The sequence below is a fragment of the Saccopteryx leptura genome, chromosome 13 (assembly GCF_036850995.1).
Source record: "Saccopteryx leptura isolate mSacLep1 chromosome 13, mSacLep1_pri_phased_curated, whole genome shotgun sequence".
NCBI classification, from domain to species: domain Eukaryota; kingdom Metazoa; phylum Chordata; class Mammalia; order Chiroptera; family Emballonuridae; genus Saccopteryx; species Saccopteryx leptura.
The window spans coordinates 983804-999092 of NC_089515.1; positions in this window are offsets into that span (position 1 = coordinate 983804).

A 15289-nucleotide genomic window follows, 5' to 3' on the forward strand; every position below is an offset into this window, starting at 1 on the left:
CTCGTTGCCCCGTCCTCACTGGGCCCCTCGCCCCTCGCCGAGCCCGCCCATGCTACCCGACTCCACCCACCCCTCACAGCCCATCACACGGCCCAGCGCCTTCCCAGCCCAGCCCCTCGCAGGCCCCGTCACCTCCCCACGTTGTTCACCCTGTCCCAAGCCGTCCCTAAAATACAAGCGTGTAAAGGCAGTCAAAATGAGAGATGGGAAAAGACACGTTGGTGGAGCAAAAGTAGGTTGACAGTTTTTTGGTCACATACACTCAGCTTTTAATTTCAAATTGTACACCAGATTACAGCAGAGGAAAAAACTTTCTGGTGAGTTTTACCTGTTATTCTCAAGATGTCCATGAAATGGGAGCAAAAGCATAGTTGTGGGGGTTTTTTTCCTGTGTGTAGCATGCACCGGGTACAATAACAGGCATCAGAGACTTTCAGGAATATAGATGTTTCTTTATTGGCCAGTTTAACCTGTGCAGGGGCGGATTCCCAGGTGTCTGGAGACACCTTACTCACAAGGAGCTACAAACAGGAATCGCGCCTGGCGCTTACAGCTAGTTCCTTATATATCCTAAGTAAGCAAGCATAATATAGAAGCAGATGTGGTGGTTACCTATTCGCTAAGGGGGCTGCACATAGCATAGCAACAGGGGCTGGGTCTAGCTCATTGGCAAATTCCAAACATAAACTTCTGATAAGGGTCTTTAACCAATGGAATGCAAACGTTTGTCTTTCTTTGTTCTCAGCCTCACAGGGTCCCTATCTGTCTCTGCTTCTTGAACGACCTTGGGCATGGTATTCCTAACAGAACAGGAGCAGGACCTGCCTGTAACCCTTAAGTTCCCTGTTCCATCAGTGCCCTGCCTATATCCTATTATTTTAGATATTCTGATCTTCTCTTGGTCTTTACACTAGACAGGTCAACTGTGATGTTAATCCAAATATGTGCAAAACAGAGCAGCAGAAGCCCAGGCTGGACGGCTGGGTTGGTTGGAGCATGGTGCTGAGATGCAGAGGTGGCTGGTTCAGTCCGAGGCTGGGGCACATACAGGAACAGATTGATGCTTCTGTCTCCCTCTCTCCCCTTTACCCTCTCTGGATTCAATTAAAAAGAAAAAAAATTAAGCAACAGCACTTCCCACTGCATTAAATGATCCAGACCTAGTAATAATTCCTATTTTATGACCTCACATGCCTCACCTTACCTATTGCTCCCGTTTGCCAAATGAGACAGGGACGACTGTTATCTCCATTTCATGGGTATTTTAAAGACTGATTCTAATACAGTTAAAATTCCAGAACTGATGGTCCAAGATGGGCTAGAAGAGTACACACTCACAGTATCCTGGACAAATCGAACAATCTAATTACTCCTTGCAGTCTTGTGTTGAATATTGTACTTTTTAAATTTTTTTTATGTTTTTAAGAAAACCTGCACATAACCTGATGGTCCAGCTTGCCATGTTCTCACCTAAGGTGGTGTTTGAGGTGGAACTGGGGCAGGAAATGAGATAGGATAGGTGGAGAGGGAGGAAGTGGCCTGGCCCTTCCCAGGTTCTCAACCAAGAACAGATCCCTTTAAGAGTGCCCTCCCCACTTCTACCCCATCCCTGTCTTTACAACCTGTTCTTCAGTTCAGAGCATTGGTCTGCTTCTACCCATGTGTCCTTCCTCTGAGACCTCAACTGACAGGAGCTTCCACCAGGCTCAGAATGAACTCTAGAGCTGACTTCTGGCTCCACCACCTGCAAGCTGTGTGATTTCAGGCAAATAAATGAAAACTCACTCTCCTCATCTGTCAATTGGGGAGAACCGCTCCCTCTCGGGTGGCTGTGAGGATTCAGGAAAGTGGTGCATGTTAGCTCCTGCCAACCGTGTGACCAGCAATCTCTCTCACTCTGTCCTATTTTGGCCCATGCTTCATATGACATTCTTATCCATCCCCAACTCTCTGCAGCCACCACCACATGGCATGTGAGACCTTGGAGCTCAGGAAGGCCTTCCTGCACTCTGTCCTTGCTGTTCCCAGCTGACATCCAGGCCAATAATAAACTGATATGGCCAAGCACCCAGAAGCCCAGGCTTACCCAGGGACACCCTCCCAGTCCTTGCACTTTCACAACCTCTTCATTTCTTGGAAACTACAGTCCAAGAAGGGACACTGAGGGGCCACCTGAAAAGGGGAGGCATCCAGAGGAAAAGAACAGAAGGACTCAGTGCCCATAACCCCCACCATTATTATGACTTGCTCTTGGCCTTCTCTAGAAGCAGAGTGGCTATGGCACAGAGGGGCCAGACCCACAGGCCACTGGGATGTTTTCCCTAAACCCCTTCCTGGCATCAAGTTTGAGATCTTCAAGCTGTATCAATAGCTCATATGGCCTTACTGGGGTCCTTGTAAAGATGGGACTCTCCAACCTATACATTTTTTTAATTAATTAATTTTAAAAGTTTTTATTTATTAATTTTAGAGAGAGAAGACAGAGAAAGGTGGGGAGAAGCAGGAAGCATTGACTGGTAGTTGCTTCTCCCATGTGCCTTGACTAGCAGAGCTTGGGGTTTCTAACCAGCAACCTAACCAGCTCAATGCTTTCTCTGCTGCACCACCACAAGTCAGGCTATTTATTGATTTTAGAGAGCAAGAGGAAGGGGAGTGGGGGGAGACAGACAGAGGCCGAGAGAGAGAAATAATGTTATATTGTTCCACTTCTTTAATCATTCAATGGTAGCTTCTGACACATGTCCTGACCAGGGATCAAACCCACAACCTTGACATATTGGGAGGAAAATCTAACCCACTGAGGTACCTGGCCAGGGCTCCACTCTATTCATTTTGTAAGCTAGCTCTCAATATGCCAATGTGGGTTATCTGTGTCCATAGCTAAGAACTGGGACACCTTCCAGTGCGTGATGACCTTGGCCTCCTTCACTCATCCCTGCCTGACTGGAACACAGGGGACAACAAACTTCTGAGGACACAGTGGATTCCTGAAATGGGTCATCAAGCCTAGAAATACTTGAGCTTTCATGCAGATTAAGCTTTAGCTAAATGAAATGCTGAAATTTCTTCCTAAAACATGCTTTCTTAGATTTATATAATATAATGTGCAATTTCCTTACCTCTCTTTCTTCACCAATAGCCAGCTACCTGTCTTTGTAAACACAACCATTACTTGACAGACACCGGACAGAGGCCACAGATGACTCGGGACCCCAGACATAGACCCTACGTTCCTCCACTTAAACAACAGACTCCAAACCTACAGTAGGACCCTGGGCCCCAGGCCCCAAACCAAACACTGTTCTCCAGACCCAAGTCAGACCCTGGAACCCAAATGCCAGACACCAGAGACTGACATAAGATCTTGGACACAAGATACCACACATTACATCTTATGACTAGAGCTGTGTGTGAGCCCCACCCTGGAAACCAGGACATGGAGACACACACAGAGAGACCCCAGATTCCACACAGCTCAATACAGATTCAACCACAAACCCCGGAGACTGAATCCACATCTGCAACAAAGATCCCACAGCCAAACTCCATCATGGAGCCAAACAATGGACTCAAGTTTCTACACAACAGATGTAGGAGCTGAACTGGATCCTCACAATGTAAACACAGCCGGGACTCAATACTGCAAACTCATGACTCTGAGTCCAAGCACCTAGTTTCTCAGATGTGTTTTCATGCCAGTGTAAATGAGAGAGCACTACATAATTCCATCAAACCCTACAAAAAATGAAGCCAAACAGCTGACAGTGAACAAAATAATGGTAATTCTACCTGGCAGATGTCCACATCTCAGCTGCAGCACTTTCCTGAAGTTAGTTTCTCATCCTTTATCTTCACATGTCCAGCTCATCGACAGTATGAGCGATAAAAACAAACAAACACATTTTCCTTGTACCTTGTAAGTTCCAACAGTGTTGGTAATAATCAAATAAACTAATCAGATGAACAAGAGATACTCAACATATAATACATGCTCAAGGTGAATTCATATTCATACAAGACAGTGAGGTAACAGAGGGCCCTCTCACAGGAAGAAGGCTCTGCCTTGTGAAATTTAGGGGTTGTGCCCATAAGCTCTGGGTCCACTTATTGTTGAAGGGATCTCGCCTGACACAGAGAGTCCTGTCACATTAGTTCTGTTCCCCGTGAGCATAGGAAACAGGCCCACCAGAGAGAAGGGGGTCCTGTCACATCAGCTCTGGAACCTGTGAGTGTGAGGAGAGGTCCCTCCCTGAGAGAGTAAGGAGGGCATCACATCATTTTTTGATCCACGTGAGTGCAAGGAAAGGTCTTTCCCTGAGAGCATAGGGCATCCCGTCACACATGCTCTGTGTCACTTGACGGTGTGGAATGGTCACAACTGAGATAGTAGAGGGTCTGGGTTTGACCACATCGGCTCTGGACCCTGTGATGTAAGAAGGGGGCCCTAACAAAGGAGTCATGGTTCAGCGTGGCTGGGTTTTCTGACTGGTGAGGGGCCCCACATAGGAGGGGGTCATGTGAGCTTTGGATTTTGTCTCATAGAGAAGTGTCCCACCTGACAGAGTGGTGAACTTTCTCCCATGGGCTTTAGTTCCTACCATTATGGAGACACTGACATCCAGAGCTGGGGGTGATGGGAGGCGCCTTGGATATTCACTGTGTCCTTGCAACATGACAAAGGCAGATGCTCGGTAAACGGGCGCTGTTCCCACTGTGCACACTAGATGGCAGCAGAGAAGATTGTTTCCTCTGTACTGGAGTGTGTGCAGGGATCCACTCAGCGTGGAGAGTCCGGTCACATCGGCTCTGCCTCCTCTGAGCATGCCCAGGGGTCTTCCCTGAGGGAGTACGGAGCCCTGACACATCAGATCTGACCCTGTAATTGGGTGCAGGGGTCCCACCCAGACTAGGGGGTCCTGTAACTAGTTCTCCAACTGCGGCGACCAGTAAATGCTTACGTAAATGGAACAACAAATCTCTCTCATCAATAAACATTTTTTAAAGCTGAAGGCCTGGCTACTGGAATTGGCTGCAACTGATGCTGGTGGACCCTGCTGTCTCCTCCTTTCTGTGGGGGAAACGGGAGTTCAGCCACATCACGGGGCAGCTCCATGGTCATGGTTTCAATCCTATTCCCCTTCCTCCGGCTCTTTCTCTCTCTCCATGACCTCGTTACACCCAGTATCTCTGTTCTGAAAGCCTCAGTCCTCTCTTATTGCAACTTACTCTACCATAGGCACGCACCCGTCCTTTCCTTTACCCACCTCTTCATAGCGCCCCTCACAGCAACCCCGCCCTCCTTCCAAACATAGGCCACAGCCCCTTCCCTTCTCACCCCGGGTTTCTCCAGCCCCGAAGTGATGCGGTTGCGCCTGCTTCCACCTCCGCTTACACTACACCCCTCACCTGGCCCGGCCTGGGCCCTGCTCTCACCTCCTACCGTAGCTGCGCTCCTTCCCCTACTGTCTCACCCTCTCCCCTTCCCCACCTGGCAGCATCCTAGTCACTTGCTTCTCTGGAGGTTATTTGTCTGGACATCACCACCCTCTCCCATCAACGTTCCTCCCCTAGAACCTTGGCAGCCTGTGCCCTGTCCGGCCTGACACCCCGAACGACTTCTGCCACACATCTGCCCATGCAGATTCATCCGCACTGGGCATCTCAGGTCCTGACACCGCTGGGAGGGAAAAGCAGAGGAGAGACGGGCAAAGGCTGGGGGAGGCTGTGATCTGAGAAGTGCTTCTGGAACCTGGCCGGCTGGGGGAGGCTTCAGGACCAGTGAGCCCTGACCTGAGCTGAGCAGCTGGGGCAGGGCTGCCCGGCAGTGGCCTGGCCGGACTCATGCTGGCTGAAGTGCACCCCTCACCCCAGAAACCCCACTACCTCTCACAGGCTGGTGAGAAGCCACATCCAGGTCTCTCCTTGCCCTTAACCTCAGGACACCCTCTGCCCGCACAGACTTACTGGAGCCAGGAAGAAAGAAGTGGCTCCAGGTCTCTCCTCATCTGTTTCCGGAGGCTCCAGCTGCCCATGAGATGCTGGGCTACAGTCAGAAAAAAAACACAATTCTCCTCCAGGTCTCTCTTGGCCCCTTCCTACAGAAACCTCTCCTGCCCATCATTCTGGCTAAAGCAGGGGTGGAAATTCAGCCCCAGACGACCCCTTTCACCACACAAGCTACTGCAGCTGGGATGCGGAATCCTGCTCATAGTCTTTCCTGGCCAGTGAACTGAAGACTCACTGTGCTCTTCACACCCTGGCCTGAGCAATGAGGGAGAATTCACTGGCCAGTCTCTCCTTCCAGTTTTCCCATGACCCCCTCCAAGAGATACATGCAGAGGAGATAAATATTCATCTCTGGTCTCTCCTCATCCCTTAGCAAAAACATCTGCTCTGCCCTCACACACTGACCTCAAGCCTCCAAGAGAAACTTGCCACAAGTTCAGCCGCCTCCTTCTCCAGATGTCCCCTCTTCTCCTCCATGGTTGCTGGGAATCGGGATAGAAAGTCTGCCTCCAAGTGTCACCTCACTCCTCATCCCAGGACACCAGATGTCAGACATGTGGATCCAGGGAACAAACCTCTCAGGGTCTTTCTCCTATCGCTTATAGAAGTTCTCCTTTCTGGAGCTTGGAACATGCATCTAGGCTCTGGACTTGGCTCTGCTGCCTGGAAGCCTGTGAGGTTAGACCTCACCATGCTCAATAAACTGGGACCACAGTGTGCTTCCAAATCTGCTTTGCATCTATAGGAAGGGCTCACAAAAAGTAGCCCCATGGGAATAGCTCATCTAATTTGGGACATGAGGTATATACCACAGAAGTAGTCTGGGTATCCTCTCTGGGTCCTCACAAGCTGCCTGTGGCTGTTCCCCATTCTTGCTTGCCTCAATCCCCTCCACTTACCTAGTATCCCCTGGAACACATTGCTCACTTCACATTTGGATTCTGATATATGAACAAAAATAGAGCCCATATCTACTAAGAAAGACCACACTCAAAGTGTACGAAACAGCTGGAAGAACAGCTATTCTGCTACAGACTAGATTCCTCATCTTCCTCTCTTGTTCCACCCCATGCACTCACGAGGTCCACATGGGGGGACTGGAGGACAATAACTACCTGCTTGTAGCAGGCTATATGAGGAAACCAAGCTTCCTCAGAGCCCTAAACCTTTTCCTTGTTCCCTACCTCACCTGGCCACTGGGGAAGTTGATGGGGAGGCTTCATATACAACCAAACAGAAGAGATGGTCATTCCAAAGCTGACTCAGTCAATATGTCCTGACTATAAACCCCAGAATGTGAACAAATATTTCCCTCATAACAGTACACTGAGACGTGAAGAACAGCACAAAAAGCACTGTGACCCTACGTATTCATCAATGGATAACATTCTAGATTACTCCTCAATCCTCAGAGGTTAACTCACTGCATTAATGGGGTGTGGTTTCTACATTCCCAGGCCAATCATTCAGGTTCCAGAATGACCTTTGAACACGTGTTTCTCACCCAGGTTGGATAGTGGCCCCAAGGACAACTGCAATGTATGCAGACACTTCGGATTGTCAGGAGCCTAGGCTGACGGAGGGTCTTAACAGCAGGCAGTGAGTGCACAGAAAGGAGGATGATAAGCACCCGCAATGCACAGGACAATTCTGAAAAGCAAAATAAAATACAGAAGCTTGTACAACTAGATACACACATGCATTCCAGTATGAAGATACAATAATTAAAACAGTGGGGTAATGACACATGAATAGACCAAATGACAAAACAGAAAAGAACCCAGCAATACCTGCACATCCATATGAACATTTTGTCTGAGATATCTTTTTAGTTGCATGGAAACAATATGCATTATATAATAAATACTGTGAGAAAAGTAAATACAAAAAAAATTGGAGCCTTATATCATAGCCTTGACCAAACTCCATTCCTTATAGATTTTAATGACTACTAACTACTAATATAGGACATGGAGTCACCTAAATCCTAAAACATAAAGGTCAGAGATGGACTAAGGTCAGTTGAGGCCCTGGGCACAGGAGAAAATATTGGGCCCCTTGTCATTGGAAAAAAGTGTCAAGTTGGGGTTTTGCAAGGTCTTTCAGAAGTTGGGGCCTGGGTGCATGCCCGATGTGCCCACCATTAAATCTACCTCTGATAAAGGTACAAAGAGATTGAAAATGAAAGAATAGGTAAAGGCACACAGGTGGTACAAAAGTAGGTTTACATTTTTTAGTATGTCAAACAGTTATTTGTGGGATTACTATTTATGAACTATTGTGTTGTTTCCATATGAACAAATGTAAACCTCCTTTCACACTTATCTGTATTACATGCAAAATTATATAATAGCATACAGTACACTTGAGGGAAAAATGCATTAATAGAAATAAACAGTACTTCATATCAGTGACTTTAATTAACTAGGGAGTTCCAAATTAGTCTGTTTTCAATAACATAAATTCTAATTATACAGAACAGAGCTACAAGGAAAAATGAGCAAATGTATAATCATAACAGATTTAACCCAACACCTCTCCCCTTCCCAATAGGTTCCACCTAACCAGACAGTGGCACAGTGGATATAGACTCACACTGGGAAGCAGAGGACCCAGGTTCAAATCTTGAGGTCACCGGCATGAGCGTGGGCTCACCAGCTTGAGTGTGCGGAGTTGTTAGATTGAGTATGGGATCACACACATGACCCCCATGGTCACTGGCTTGAGCAAAGGGTCACTCTCTCTGCTGGAGTCCCCCCCCCCCCGCACTCCATCAAGGAACATATGAGAAAGCAATTAATGAACAACTAAGGAGACTAAGGAGCCATAATGAAGTATTGAGGCTTCTCATCTCTGTCCCTCTGTCTCTCTTTCTTTCTTTGTCACACACACAAAAAAAGGAACCAATAGATTCTGTCGTGGTCCAGTCACAACAAGTCTGTTACAGGGTCCTCGAACGGGAAAAGGTATGGAATTAAAGAAATGATAGACAAAGAATTAAAAATATATACATAAAGATGGGTTCAGGAGGACCACACAGCTAACAGTCTCTACTGCTCCTTAGCCGATGCAATGGCAGCCCCCAGAAGCACGTTCATCTTTATTTAGGGAAAAAACATGGTCCATTAGCAATTCAATTGTTTCCAAGACAACTCAAAGACAACCCCCACCATACCATTTTATATCTAACTTTACATCAATAAGAAACTAGCTTCCAGCCTCTTCCAGAAAACATGGGTGGGATAAGCAATAATCAGGTATAGCTTTTTATTAGCTGGGCAGGTGAAATGGGTGGTTACACCCAGCACCTGTCCCCTGGATATAAAAACGCCTTGTTTATATTTCGGTCCCCAACAAGATTCCCACAAAACAAATCACTAAGGATACACAGAAACTTTACATGAACAGTAAGTTGGAACCAACATTTGTAGACAATCCTCTCTACCAAACCTTTCCTGCGGACCTGAGATGAGGTGTAATTCCCAGGATGCACACGAGGTGGCAGCAAAGAAGCACATGTACAGAGACCATTATTGTATGTGCTATGAAGCAAGTTCCAACAAACTTCAGAGGATTGAAATGATATAAAGTATGGCTCTTGCTTTCACTACAGTTAACATTGAAACCAGTAAAAAAAAAAGGTAACTAGAAATTTCTTATATTTACAAGTTATAAAAGTAACTTCTAAATAGCATTGTATTCAACATTGATAACGCACAACACCCAACTGCCCTATTTTTCCCGGGTGAACTCCACTGAGCTGTTATTCCCAAGATGCACACGAGGTGGCAGCAGAGAAGCGCGCTTGGAACACATTTACCAGAGACCATAGTGTACGTTCTTTTTTTTTTTTTTTTTTTTTTTTTTTTTTTTTACAGAGGCAGAGATAGACAGGGACAGACAGACAGGAACGGAGAGAGATGAGAAGCATCAATCATCAGTTTCTCATTGCGACTTTTTAGTTGTTCATTGATTGCTTTCTCACATGTGCCTTGACCGCGGGCCTTCAGCAGACCAAGTAACCCCCTGCTGGAGCCAGCAACCTTGGGTCTAAGCTGGTGAGCTCTTTGCTCAAGCCAGATGAGCCCGTGCTCAAGCTGGTGAACTTGGGGTCTCAAACCTGGGTCCTTCCTCATCCCAGTCCAACGCCTTATCCACTGCGCCATCACCTGGTCAGGCCATAGTGTACGTTCTTTAAAGCAAGTTTCAACAAACTTCAAACCTTGGAAATGATATAAAGCACGTTTCTTGTTGTCATTACACTTAATCTAGAAATCAGTAATAGAAACTAACTAGAAAACCCTTACTTTTTTAAGTTAAGAAATTCACTCCTAAATAATCCCCCTCAAAATAACAATTCAAGTTACAAAATACTTTAAAATTAATGAAAATAAAAACTTCATAAGAAAACCTATGGCATAATGTAGTGATGAATACATTTTAGGGGGAAAAACCAGAAAATACACAGCCTTTCCACCCATACTAAGAACCAGGATAGTAAATTAAATCCAGAGAAAGTAAAAGAAAGAAATGTTCACAGAGACATCTGGAGGGTATGTATACCATATTTCCCCATGTATATGACTCATCCTTTTTTGGCAAAACTGGGGTCTAAAATCTGGGTGTGTCCTAAACAGTGGTTGTAGTTATTTTACTTGCATTTCCCATTTATTTGCATTTGTTATCTTTTTCTCAAATTTAGGGCCCCAAAATTAAGGTGCATCTTATACAGTGAGGCACCTTATACATGGAGAAATATGGTACTTTACAACCTTAATCACTTTTTTCCTCTTGGGGTGAGATTTTGAAGAAAAAAAAATTCTTTCCTCTATACAATTTAAGCTGCAAGAACATCAAAAAATCCATCGTCATTTTTCTTTTTTTTCTAAATTCTAATTATTAATGTTAGAGAGAGGAAAGGGGGAGACAGACAGACAGATAGTCAGAAACATCAATCTGTTTCAAACCTATGACATTAGTGTATGGGTGTGATGCTCTTACCTACTGAGCTCTCTGGTGAGAGCAAGCCATTATCTTTTGGGGGAAAAAAAGTACTAGGGAAAACCTGAGGTAATTAAAAAATAAAATAATAATCTGTCTGCTGTGGTGACAACACTGGAAGTCTTTTCTTTGCTCTTGACAGTCAGGGGCATAAACACTATTTCTAATTGTTTAGCACAAAGTGACCCCTTTCCTAACATGCACTTTCTCTTGTGCCATGTCAGCAGTCCAGACTGAGAGACCTCCTAACCTCTGGGTATCCAGAATTTATCTGAGCCTGGGTCACCACTTATAAGAAAGGTTATTTTGGTTACAGTACACCTCCCAGGGTCTTTGTTTTGTCACTTGTAAATTTTCTCAGTTTTATACCTGAGAACACGCATTGCTGAAGGACCGAGACTTAGGCCTCAGCTCTGCCTTCCGAGAAGCTGAGATATTGGACCTCACCACAATCAATCAAAACTGGGACTAAACGCATTGCACTACCAAATCCAGTGCTTATGTTTATAAAGACAAAAAGTGAGCCTGTCTCATTCACTATAGGCAAACAGTGTCGAGCACAGTGCCTGGCACATAATAGAAGTACAATAAGTGTTTATTGGATGAGTGAATAAATACTCATTTGTTTACATACACAGATGTATACAAATGACAGACACACATGAACACAGAGAGATATGCTTATATACAATGCACATCTATGCACACAAATGTACATACACCCAATATACCTGAGTACATATAGAGGAATATAATAGGTACACAGAGAATATGGGAAGAAAATGTCATAATATTAACAGTAAATATCTCTGTATGGAAAATTTGTTGTTTTGTTTTTCTTATAATTTTTTCTAGCATTTCTGCAATAAGAATACAGTTTTATAATAAAAAAGTTGTTAAAATTCAATATACTTGTCAAGTCAAAGCACATCATATTTTACAATAAATTAAGGAGATTTAAATAAAAAAGTTAAAAGGACAGAAGTAAAAATAGTAGAATGGGAAGTCATTGAATGCGGGAACATGAGTTCCTAGCCCAGTGCCTGGTATATGATGGGCACTTTCAAAGGCTGTATGAAAGCACGGCAGGAAGGAAAGAAGAAAAACAAGATGAAAAGAAGGGTGATAGAGAAATTCAAGGAGGGAAAGGAGAAGAGAGGAAGAAAAAAAGAGAAAAACAAATCATATCTAGAGAGAAAAAATGGGGGAGGAAAAAGAGAGATTCATCACAATTATATACATTCACATTCTTTGAGATCCCAAGTTTATGATAAAAGTTCTCCGCATTTACCAAGCATTCAGAATATATTTTTAGAGCATTAAAGAATACATGGAACTTACTGGCTCCACATGTTGAATTTCTTGGACTCTTGAACTTCCTGAATTTCATAAATGTAATCAAGGGAGGACTCAAAAAAAAAATGTGCCTCTCTGTTCACCTATAGGACTACCTGTAGAATAGTAGCAAATGCCACAAATTTGCACTGTTGTTCACGCAAGTTAGTGCTTATGGAATGAACAGAATGCTGGAGCTAGAGGAGACTTTAGGCACCATGGAGTGATCTGATCCCTTTACTTTACAAATAGGGAACACGAATCCAAGAGATAAAAAGCTACTAATGCAAGACTTCTGGTTTCTTGTCCTACAAGTAAGAAGCTTGGAAGTTATCATGCCCATCCTCACAGGAGAAAAACCCTAAACAAGGTGAAAATAAAACTACTCCTCCTGGATCCAACAACTAATTGAAGTGAGAGAGAAAACCAATGTCTCCAAAATTGTATAGACATTTGAATATAAGTGATAAGAGTGTATCAGAGCAGAAGCCTGTTGCTGCAGCCAGTATCAGACTTTTTATTTAAGAATTCTCCAGTGGGTCCAAGATAATGTCACATGTGGATGCTGAGCTTGCACCCTCCCCAAAACACATCCAATGTACCCCTTTGCTTAGAACAATTCCTCCTGAAAGACAACTGAGAAACAAACAGCTTCTGCACAAGAGAGAGAGAGAGAGAGAAAGAGAGCATAGAGAAGGCTGAGGAACCATGAGAGCTCTGCAGGAGGTGAAGGAACAGCTCAGGACTGAAGAGACCAGTGAGTGCCACTGTTTATACCTCCCAGGCATGTGGATAGAAGATGGGAGCTCCATCCAGGCTCTATGGCCACCTTCAGGGCTCTGCAGCACATCCCCAGCCACCCCTCCTGGAGCTAAATACAACAGAATCATGAGGGCAGCGTAGCTTGTTTAAAGATTGTTCCTCTTCCCAGATATCGACCCAGCAGGTAGTTAGGGCAGGGTGACACTTTGCCCACTAAGCTGCCTGTGCATGTGGGGCTCCCCCACCTAGAAAGAGTGCAGAGCCAGCAAAACACAAAGGTACCAGATGCAGGACTATTCAACCAAGAAAAAGTGCAGAGATAGTGGGTCACTACTGGCATTATCCCTCCTGGAAAATGTGGAGCTGGAAAATGGGCTATGGTCTGCACACAGGACTGCCTGATCAGAGAAAGTGCAGAGATTGGGAGGCACTGCTGCTCGCACTGGTCGGGCTACTCTACTCAAAGGAAGCACAAAGCTAGCAAAGCCTTGAGCCCAGTGTGGAGTGAGGGGGGGCAATACTGTCCATGTGCACAGGGCTGCCAAGCCCCAAGGTGAAGAATGAACAAATTAAAGCTGTGTGTGCACCTAGGCTACTTACCCCACCAGGAAAAAACATGGATCTAATGGGGGGTGAGATACAAGAAAGCAATCAGGTAACCCAGCGCAGACCATGCTCTGACAAACAGATAACACTGAAAAATAAATTTTTTTTTTGAAAAATAAAGCTTTTGTTGCATCCACATAAAAACTTATTCTTACCTAATTCAAATGTGCTGATCTCAAATTTTTTTTTTTTTTTCATTTTTCTGAAGCTGGAAACAGGGAGAGACAGTCAGACAGACTCCCGCATGCGCCCGACCGGGATCCACCCGGCACGCCCACCAGGGGCGACGCTCTGCCCACCAGGGGGCGATGCTCTGCCCATCCTGGGCGTCGCCATGTTGCGACCAGAGCCACTCTAGCACCTGAGGCAGAGGCCACAGAGCCATGCCCAGCGCCCGGGCCATCTCTGCCCCAATGGAGCCTTGGCTGCGGGAGGGGAAGAGAGAGACAGAGAGGAAAGCGCGGCGGAGGGGTGGAGAAGCAAATGGGCGCTTCTCCTGTGTGCCCTGGCCGGGAATCGAACCCGGGTCCTCCGCACGCTAGGCCGATGCTCTACCGCTGAGCCAACCGGCCAGGGCCTGATCTCAAATTTAACATTAGTTTTTCTCTGTAAGCTACAGTTTCTTTGCAATTCAAGATTTTAGGTTTTCATCTTATTGTAAAATTTTCAACATTTAGTTTAACATAATGAAGTAGAATGTCTTCTTGGGCATCATCTTTGTGAAAATCTAATAATTTATATAATGCAGTAAATACACTAATACACTAAAAGATATGACTGCATCAAAATTTTTCTACAATTTCCAAATAGAACATATTAAAAACACTTATTTTAATCAAATCTGCACAAAACTTATTTTAATTCTATTCAGGCAAAAATTTGTGTTTGTAGCTCTTACGTTTTTGTACTTGTTGAGGACAATCTAGTTTGATGCTCCAGCAGTAGTCTGCTCATCATTAACAGCTCCAAGATTTTCAGAAAACTTATCAAGGTGACTGTCCAGGAAGTGAATCTTAATGCTCATGTTACATCCAATGTCACGTAAAGCCAACAGCATCCTTTGAACCAGAATTTCATAGTTTTCTGCTTGTTTGTTGCCAAGGCAGTGCTTTGTAACTGCCACAAAAGACTGCCATGCTGCTTTCTCCTCCTTATTCTTCCTCCTGGCAAATTCTTTGTCATGTATGAGGGTTCGAATTTGAGGTCCATCGAATACACCTGCTTTTATCTTCTTGAAAGACAAGGCAGGAAAAGCAGAAATAGTATGTTGACAGCATTCACTTTCTCTATGCAAAGCATAAACAAACTGCTTCATTAAGCCAAGTCTGATGTAAAATGGGGGGGAAAATAATCTTGTCTTGATTAACTACAGCTTCATTCACAATATTTTGCATCCCTACTTCCAGAGCTTCATGTTTCGGTCACTCCTTCTGTGTCCAGTGTTTCTTCCAGGCTCAGCTGTCCCACAAACACAGAAAGCAAGGATACTTTGTGAAACCTCTCTGTTGTCTTAGCAGGAAATATATCATTTTAAGATTCACACAAATGATCCAGTTATACTCCTCATACTTCAGAAAGT